Raw genomic sequence first — 10,174 nt, 5'->3', positions numbered from 1 at the left:
AGATGGTTTTTTTTCAGGGGAGATTATTGTGCCATCATTTGATTTTATGGTAAATGTGAAAGCGGTAGACCTACGTGTTGGTGAAAATAACAGCATTTTAGTTTTTTTGGGGATTTAGGATCAGACGATGTTCAGAAAGCCAGTTTTCTATTGTATTAAAGGTGGTCTGGGTAACTGACCATATATATATATATATATATATATATATATATATATATATATATTTGTGTGTGTGTGATATATATATATATATATGTATATATGTATACATATATGTATGTGTGTATATATATATATGTGTCCCATCCACTTGCAACTGGCAAGCTTTTCAAAGCTTAAGGGCACCTTTCCTCAGTAGCTCATGCAGACACAGTAAAAAACTTCATAGTTAAGTACAAGGCAAGCTGATCTTTAGAGTCATTTAAGCCTAAACAGTTTCCCTTTGTGAGAATCAAACCCTGTACCTTCTGTTTGTGAGGTAAATACCCTAACGATTATGAGAACCACAATCCTTAAAATGTACAGTTCTGTTATTTCCTCAACTTTTTTGTCATGCAACATGAACATATGCACCTTAAACACCATTATGTTCACACAAACAGTGCTCTTTTGATTTGAACACCAGGACACCAGGACCTTCACAACACACACTTGAGATTATCAGTATCTGCCACAGACACATACATATAAAAAATGTAAACTAGATTCAAAACAAAAACTTTGGAACCTTCTTGACACAAAAATGGAGGAAATAGCCTGAAAAGGAAAAAAATGTTAGGAAATGGAATACAAAACTAACTTTATTCACAATTGTACAAACATCCACACCCTGACAATATAAAAAAATGTAGAACTGGAGGGACGGGACAGTTACTGCAACACTGAGCTATTAAAACATCTACTGGTGTGGTAAGTTTACTTACACAACTGTGGTATGTTCAACATTAGATCACTGTTGCACTAGCCTAAGCTAACTGGGTAGATTACCAAAGGTTAGAAACCAAAAGGGGAGGAGAAAGAAATTAATCCAGAAGCCACTGGAGAATAGCCCTAGCAAAGCCTGTACAGAGCATCAAGTTCTTAACTCTAGAATATTTAAAGAATTAAGTCTTTTCCAAAAAGCCACAGCCCTAGTGGAATGAGTCCTACCCTGCCTGGAAGTAGCTTGCTATGGTGAGAATAGTAAAGACCGCTATCTAGAAATTGTCTGCTTTGGCACTGTCTTTTCCTCTTACCCTAATAGGAGACAAACAACTGGTCAGGCTTTCCTGAAGGACTGAGTTTTGTCTAGGACGTATTTGAGCTGCCTGTGGGCATTGAGGGTATGAAGAATTTTTTTCCGCAGTGGTACGGCAGTAGCGTTGTTACCTCACAGCAAGAGGTTCTCCCATTCGATTCTCGGCTGGCTTGGGAGTGCCTTCTGTGCGGAGTCTGCATGTCCTCCCTGCAGTTGGGTAGCATTCGAAAGACATGCGTGCGTAAATGGTCATGCCTTTGTTGAAGGTTGGGTGTCAAGCTGGCACCTTGGCGTTTCGTAAAAATCTACTGCCAATCATTAGCGGACCGGAATTCCACTGTGGCGACCTCTTACCGGGAAAAGCCCAAAGACAAACAACAACATGGGGTTTTACTAAAAACACACAGAGATCAACAAACTGTCTGAAGCTAAACCATTAGACTACTTTAGACATAAAAGGAGGATTGTTTCTCAAAAAATCTGTCCTTTTGGAAAATAAAGTAGGATTTACTCACCATAAGAGCTTGTAACTCATACTCTCTTAGAAGACGTCAGAGCAACAAGTAAAACAGTCCATGTTAAGAACCTCAATTCAGCCAGAAGAGCTGATTCAAACAGGTAAAAGTTTTTCAAACACAAAGACAGGAACCCAGAGAGGAACCACCTATACTGTGGATGGACTGACATGTAAAACTCCTTTCTAAATCATCTTCACTTGAGGATAGGTGGTGGGGGGATCCAAGGGCACGCAAGTCAAAATGACCAACAAATGACATTTTAAAGAGGAGTAAGCAAGGTTAGTGGACAACAGCAATTCAGACAAATAATCAAGAACTAGATGAAGCCAGGCCGTGATCCTTGGAATAGCGCCAATTAGAAAATCTTTACCACTCACACATATATGACTTCCTACTAGCAGTTTTTTACTCAAAGTGAACTTTGTCATTTAGACTCGACAAGGGTAACCTAAATGAAATTCCATGCATCAGGCTCAATATTGAGATGACAATTGCGCACACACACAGATTACATATAACACATGCAATATACATAACATTAACTTTAAGGTAGACTATTATTTTACTACATACTACTATAAAATACTATGACTACAGTTTTTAGCAGCTGGGTGATTGACTGCTGCACTTTTATTTATTGCATACTTATTTTCTGATATGTTATAATAGCCAGCAGATAAATACTGCACTTGATTGACATTGTAAACAGATAACTATAAGTAAGCATCTCATAATTTCTATTGCACCATAATGGTTTGACCGACACAAGACCTTGTCAATGACTAACATTCCTGAGATTGCTTCCAGAGTTCAAGAACCTAATCGCCTGTGGGAAGAAACTATTCCTGAACCTGGTTGTTTTACACTGCACTTTGTGGTATAGTCGGTCAGACAACAAGTTTGTAAACAGATCATAGGTAGGGCGTGTAGGATCACTGGCTATTTTTGTGGCCCTGTTGTAGCAACGTGTCCTATACAGACCATGCATCTCTGGGAAGTTGGAGTCTGTTATTCTCGCAGACATATTCACCACCCTCTGTAGGGCTTTTTTGATCTGCAAGTTAACAGCCCCCATACCACACCATAAAGTTGCTCTTCAGGATGCTTTCTATGGCACCCCTGTAGAAGGTGATAAGGATGGAGGGTGGTAGATTAGTGTTCCTTAATCTCCGCAGAAAATGCAGGCATTGGTGGGCTTTCATGACTATGTGACTGGTGTTTAGTAACCAGGATAAGTCCTCTGCAATGTGGACTTAAAGGAATTTTTTGCTACTTACTATTTCCACCCTCTCTCCATTAATCATGAGTGGACAGTGAGCTGGATGGGTTCTCCTGAAGTTTATGATCATCTCCTTGGTTTTGGTGATGTTGAGATCAAGGTTGTACCTAGCACACCAGTCAGTCAGTAGATTCACTTCTTCCCTGTATGCTTCATCTTCATTACTGATGAATCCCACGACTGTGGTGTCATCTGCAAACTTGATGATGTGATTGGTATTAAAGTTGTATTACTTGTGATGTTTCTTGATGAATTCTTGCCCACACATACTTTTTGTGGTCTTTTGATCAAAAAGTCCAGTATCCAGTTGCACATGTGGTTACCGATCCCTAGATTGACAAGTTTCTCGATTAGCTGTTGTGGGATAACTGTGTTGAATGATGAACTACATCCTAACGTAACTGTCCTTATTCTCCAGGGGTACCATTGTGAGATGTAGTGCAACAGAGATGGCATCCACATTGAAATGACTGGCATGATATGCAAACTGTAGTGGGTTGAGTGCAGTTGGTAGTTTTGCTGATAGGTGTTTTTTGACCAGTCTTTTCAAAACTTTTCATGACAATGGACATGAGGGCTACTGGTCTGTAATCATTCAGGCTTGATGGAGTTGCTTTCTTTGGCAGTGGTATTAGGTTCACATTTTTGAAGCATTTAGGCACTTTTGCTTGGACAAAGGAGATGTTAAAAATGTCCGTGAGTACAGTGCTTAGTTCTTCAGCACAATATTTTAACACCATTCCCAGGATGTTGTCCGGTGGAGCAGCCTTCCTGGAGTTCACCTGTCACAGATTTTTCCTCATCTGTGGCTAGACTAGGCACTTTATCCTCCGGACTTGTTGGAAGTTTCACTGCCTTTGAGCAGTTCCTCTCCCCAAATCTTCTGTAGAAGATGTTTAGCTTATCCAGGAATTCTATGCTCTCCTCACACTTAGCTGATAGTGGTTTGTAGTCTGTAATGGTTTTTATGCCCTGCCACATGATCCTGGAGTCTCTTGTATCAGTTAAGTGTCTCTGGACCTTCCCTTCCATAGGCCCTTTTTTGCTTCCTTTATCCCTCTCTTCAGATTTGCCCTAGCCATCCTGAGACCTTCTTTGTCATTCGTTTTGAATGTCTCATTTTGCTTCCTCAGAAGTTCATATACTTTGCTTTTGAGCCAAGGTTTCTGATTGGCTCTTAAAATATTTTTGTTAGTCATCACACACCTACACATTTGCAAATATAATGCCATCACTGTTTCTGCATATTTGTCCAAGTTAATTTGTTGTTGCAGCCTTGTTGCTCTAGTTAGTATTATCAAAACAGTCTTGTAATGCTTCGACTGCTCCATTTGGCCACACCTTCACTTGCTTCACAGTGTTTTTTTTCTCTAACTAGTGCAGATTTGTATGCTGGTACTAGGGTAATGTGGTCAGAGTTGCCCAAGTGCAGATGGTGAACAGCTTTACATACCATCTTTATGTTAGTGTAGACTTTGTCCAAGGTGTTATTACCCCTTGCTGCAAAACCCACATATTGATAGTAGTGTGGTAGTACTGACTTCAAATCTGCCAGGTTGAAATCTCTGCAATGATGTGTGCAAAATCTGGGGTTTTATTCTGTAGCTCACATATTGAGTTCTGCAGTTTATTCAGTGCTTGCACTCGGTGGGATGTATGCCACTATGATGCTGACACCACTGAATTCTCTGGGAAGATAAAAAGGTCTGCATCTTACTGCCAAGAATTCTACATTTTCAGAGCAGTGGCTGAGGTCAGTCTCACAGTTACTGCACCAGCTGTATGTAGCCTCCTTCAGTACCTGCTGCATGTCTTCAGGAAAAAAACGTGTATAAAAAGTATCAAAATGTTATCATTCAGTCAACAAATCGAAGAGTTTTCAGGCTGGGGTGTATCAATCAACCTATTTTTGTGTGACTAAATCAAGTCTGTTGGGAAGCATGTGGTAATTGCCCTTAGCCAGTTTTAAAAGAAGGGAGAAACACTGTTGATTGAACCAAAAGGGAGTCACTACCCCAATATTTGGGGAGTCCTTGTGAACCTTCAGAAGAATCCCGGATATTGGTAGGAAAGGCATAGCAGAACATTCCCATTCATCAGAATAAGAAGGTATTTGTCTTCCAAGCCTGCTTGCAAGAAATCCTGGAGCAGAATTTCTTTAGTAGTCTGTTCTGAGAGGAGCAAACATGTACTTGGGTGTTTTCCACAGCTGGCTTATTTCTTAGAAGACCTCAGAGTGAAGTTTTTTAGTGTGAAGGTCTGTCCTGATCGCTTGTCTACTACAACATTTTGCTCAGACAGAACATATGAAGCCTGAAGAATCAAAACCAAGCAGAGTTGTGACTTCCCAGTAAGTTTGCAAAAGAAGTAAGATCTGAAAGATGAAAGTTACAATGCAGAGCTCAGCAAAACATAAAGATCTGCTTCTTCAAAATACACTATGCACAAAAGATTGATTTATTTACCCATCTGTCAAACCTAGCAAGTGGGCAATCTAAACACCTTTTTCATTCATGTCTTAAGAACAGAGCACAAAACGAATAGTATGTACAAATAAAATATCATGCACTTTATGGTGTCAATGAGACAAAAGAGTGCAGTTTAAAATGAGTACAAGATATTTTGTACAGTTAACTGCATTGTATATCTGAAAATACTAGTACTTTGTTAAAGCATACATACGGTGAAGCAAACACAGGTAGCAGCTGTATCAAACATCTTGCCACTTTATCATCACCACTTAGAAGTTAGCAAGAACGCAAGTGTAAGCAAATAAAATAATGGATAAGGAAAAGATTGTAAAAAAGTAATGATACCTGCAAAAAACAAGACATTAAAAATATACCATACAGCAGTACAGAATTATGAAGACCAAATAAGCAGAGAGAGAGAGAGAATAGAATTACACTGAAAATTATGGAAAAGGGAGCTATTACTCTCAAGGATAAGATTGCACACTGGAAAGTCAGAGAAGAAACAATGCCTACACTGAGCTGTACTTCCATACAGAAGCATGTAGTGTTCGCAGTTTAAGAAAGACAACAGGATCCTTGATATTTCTGAAGAACTACAGCAATGCACGATCATTAACCAATGCAGACAAGCTCATACACAAGCAAAAGTAGGGCATTGGCTATTTACTTTTTTCATACTACTATATGAATCAGTAAATCTCTGCCTCCAAACTATTAATTGAAACAGATAATAAAATGGTCTGACATCCTCTAACCCCAGGCACATATACTGTAACAAACATCTCAAAACTATGGAATGTCATATATTTTGAGCATATCAGTAGTGTTCAAGCAGTTCAGTCTGACACAGTAAATGGCAAAATATATGCCTTAGTCTGATAACTTTCACGGTCTGTATCAAAGAAGATTTTAGCATATAATGCACCAAGGAAATATATAAAAATCATCAGAGAAGGGCAACAGATCTGCAAGAATGAACAGTAGTGATGATTTCATCTAGCCCCATGACACAGAGGGATAAAGCCCTTATAGTGCTGCAGACGACCTGGGTTAGACAAAAGGCGTAGGCACTGGAGGAACAGGACTGGGAGGATGGGACTAATTGGCTGAAGATGACTCATTCATCGGCGCACTGCAACAGTAGCACTCAGTCAGGTAAGTCCATATATTACTGGGGGATTAGGGTACACTCACCAAGCAGCAATGTGATGTTACACCAGTACCCTTTCTCATCAGCAGTTCTGGGTGTGGGATAGGTTAATCCTGGGGAGGATAAGGCAGGTCCGGTAGACCTGGTGAACGAAGACATGAGCCAAAGGTAACTGATGGGTCAGCTGTGAGGACCGGAATAATAACAGTGGAGATTAGCACACAAAACATAAGAATGTATGCCTTGTACATCTGTGAAATGGGATGATCATCACCTTATGCACCTCTTCAAAATCCAGAAATATAAAATGCAAAAAAGGACAGATGATTAAGAAAAGATAACTAGAAAAATAATAACCAATAGAACTTCACCCAAATGATCAGAAAGTTATCTTTATTCCTCCTACACCACCACATATACAGCAACAAATAGATATTTGTTTCATATACTGCTTCTTCAGTCTTCTCTACATGCCATTTTGGACACCAGTGAAATCTCATGCGATTTCCTCCTCCTATATGCTGCACCATCTACTATATCATAAGGAGATTTTTAACTCAGTTCATTTAGTAGTGGAGGAGTAATTGCATGCAAGATGTTTACAACCTCAACATTAATTAGGTCACTTATTCCAGCTACAAGTGCCAGTAAAGGTCAGTTTATGGGACAGAAGATAAGCACAGACTTCTGAGAATAGTCCCAAGTCAACCTGAAAACATTACCTGCCAGTCACAGACAAGTAATAGGCCCGAGAGCTGCTATAAAAAAAATAAGTTTAGGAATTTGTCACTAACAACTCAGTGAGAGTTTCTGAAAAAGATACATAGACACATTCTAAAAGGTTGAAGTACTGTGATCTGCTTTCTTCACTGTAGCACAGAAGAGTTAAGGAACAAAAGGCCCTCAGCTTTAGACTGTCTACATTGTGAGGTCTTCTATGCCAGACAGGTTAAGGTTTAAAATTCCTCAAAAACAACCAGCAAGTTCTAAGAGGGTAGCACCTTAAAACAGAAAACAGCTAGACAAGCAAAAAGGCACAATATGAAGCTGGTGAATAGTTCTGAGGAAACATGTTTTCACATCACGTGGAGATGACTGAAGAACCATGGCTTCAAAAACAGTGATGGAATTAAAAACTTCATGAGATACAAGAGGAAATGAATGCACACAGATGGAAGAATTAGGCTGTGGGTTAACTAAACTCTCCATCTTTTCAGACACACACACAAACGTGGCAGATGAGGTGGGCAAACATTTCCTTGTCTGTCATCAAATTCTGTGTTTCTGTGAATCAAATTTACTCTGAATTGACTGAAATAGGAAGGAAAAAATGCACAAAGTTATGGAGCACTTGATCTCAAAAATAATGCAATAAAAAATAATCTGCCACCCTAATCATATAAAGATTCTGTAGCCATTTAAGAAACATAACACTACTGAACAATTAAGATATTTTACTAATTAGTAAAGGGGTAGCAGCAATAATATGAACAGACACAACGTTATTTCCAAGGAAGACGACTATCTAATTAATTTTCATTTTATACAAATGATATATCAGGTATTATTTTTAAATAACTCAATATCTTTGTTCTTTCACAAGGATGTAAAAACTCCATCAGAATGCAACAAGGTGAAGCCAAGGACTAAGAAAGGCTTCTAAAGGGAAGCACTGCCAAGATAAATGCAGACCTCAAATATCAGCCAGCAAGCAATCAGGCATACTCTGGTATTCTGACACATTGTTTTAAAACGTTGCTTGAAATTTCCCTGCAGTCCTTCTGCTTGTACTTTCTTTAAATATTTTTTTCCTGTTAGTGTCAAACAGCTGGGCTCTTACTGTGGGATGTAGACTGTTTTCCAGCCAGTGACAGATTACAATTCTGATTAGCTGTAACTGAAGAGAAATTACTACACAGCACTAGACTTCAGGGCTTACACTGTACAAGAAATGTGAGGATATTCATACAATTACCAGGTCTAAAGTCTGAGTGCCCACACTGTTGATTATGTAATAGCAGAAGACCTCACAGAGATGAGATCACTGGTTACTATTTTTACTTTCACAACTGAATTTACTCTGACGATTACAGCAGCATGAACCCACACAGAAATGAGGTTCAGAGCAAGTACAAGGAAGTCTGCTTACTGAAAGAAAAGTATCAACTGTTTTAAATATCATCAAGTAAATAAACAGCTCAACAACACATCTGTATACTCACATGCAAACTGTCTCCAAGAGAAATAAATAATTTTTTATATTTTATGCAAATAATGAATTATGTGCCTTTTGTGTTCTGCTTCTTGCATGCCCCTTGACCTGCTTGCCATTCTGGCATGAGTAGATCACTCCATCTCCACAGCCAGCTTGACAATGCTGGGTCCATTTCTAAATGTAGCTCTCCGGTATTTAACACTGACATCTGATCGCTGCTTCCATACACTAACTCAGATACTTTACTGCGTGCCTATCCACACAATGAAGCCTACCTTAGGATAAGTCAACAAGGGTGCTATCAAACGGAAAACAGTACTTTGGATAAAACTCATCCCCACATTTACATCGGACGTTTACATTTAACAAAGCTGAGTCAGGGGATACACCTGTGTTTCACATCATCAAAATGCTACTGTCACTAACATGCATCTGCAACTCAGTGATATCATTTTAATCCTAAAATGTTTCAGCATTGTCTGCCAAAAACTTCATACAGCTACTGGAAGAGTTTTCGGACTAATGGTGGCAAAAAATATGATGCAACAAAAACTCATTTTCTTTCTGTAATCTATTTCTTTAATTTGGTAGCACTATAAACTTCAGTGCTAAGTGATATCAAAAACTATCATTCTCCTTTTGAATGCAGATGTAAAGGATAGCAATTACATCTGAGAAATTCATATGCCTCTTGCTTGTGCTCTTCAGCTCTGCAGGCAGCCTTCTTAGCTATGCATTCCAGCTCAAAGTAAAAACCAGCCTAATGCTCTTGAATGCAATTTGATTTACATCCACCGCACATATCATAATGCAGGGAATTACTAACGTAGATTCTCTACTGCTAAATACCCGATTTCTAAAATGAGTTGCTGAATTTCTAAGCAAGCTTAAAATAAGCCTCTTTATACTTCACCTGTTCAGCACAAATTGTTAAATGTGGTCACAAATTGCACTCTGTATGCATAATCCCAACCATCATGCTAGGGATAAATATTCACAATCAAAACAATTTCATAAAGCAGAACTATGCTGTTAGATACTGCCAGTTCCATAATCCTGGAATAACTATCTACAATCAAAGCAGAGACAGACAAGACTAAAGACTGAATGAAAGCTAACTGGTGTGATGTACAATGCCAACAATCCATCAGACATTAAGTGCAGGGATGGTTTCCTTGACTGACCTTTTCAGTTCTACCATTTAAAACTGGCCAGATTACTTGAAAATCCATATAACATACTAAGCACAATAAACTCTGACTGACTCATCTTAAAAAGTCTGGATGAAAGAAAAGGTCTCC

General features: G+C 38.8%; 1 protein-coding gene across 9 annotated transcripts in view; it reads right to left on the bottom strand.

Annotated features, from left to right (window-relative positions):
- The window catches only part of CELF2 (CUGBP Elav-like family member 2), a 1,986,852-nt gene that overhangs the window by 746,049 nt on the left and 1,230,629 nt on the right, over nt 1-10,174 (bottom strand). The window lies entirely within an intron of this gene.

Source organism: Protopterus annectens, chromosome 11.part0 (assembly GCF_019279795.1).
Source record: "Protopterus annectens isolate FY-2018-M chromosome 11.part0, PAN1.0, whole genome shotgun sequence".
In the NCBI taxonomy this organism is placed as follows: domain Eukaryota; kingdom Metazoa; phylum Chordata; order Ceratodontiformes; family Protopteridae; genus Protopterus; species Protopterus annectens.
The sequence above is the reverse complement of the archived record's forward strand: the minus strand, read 5'-3'. Positions and strand labels throughout refer to the sequence as shown.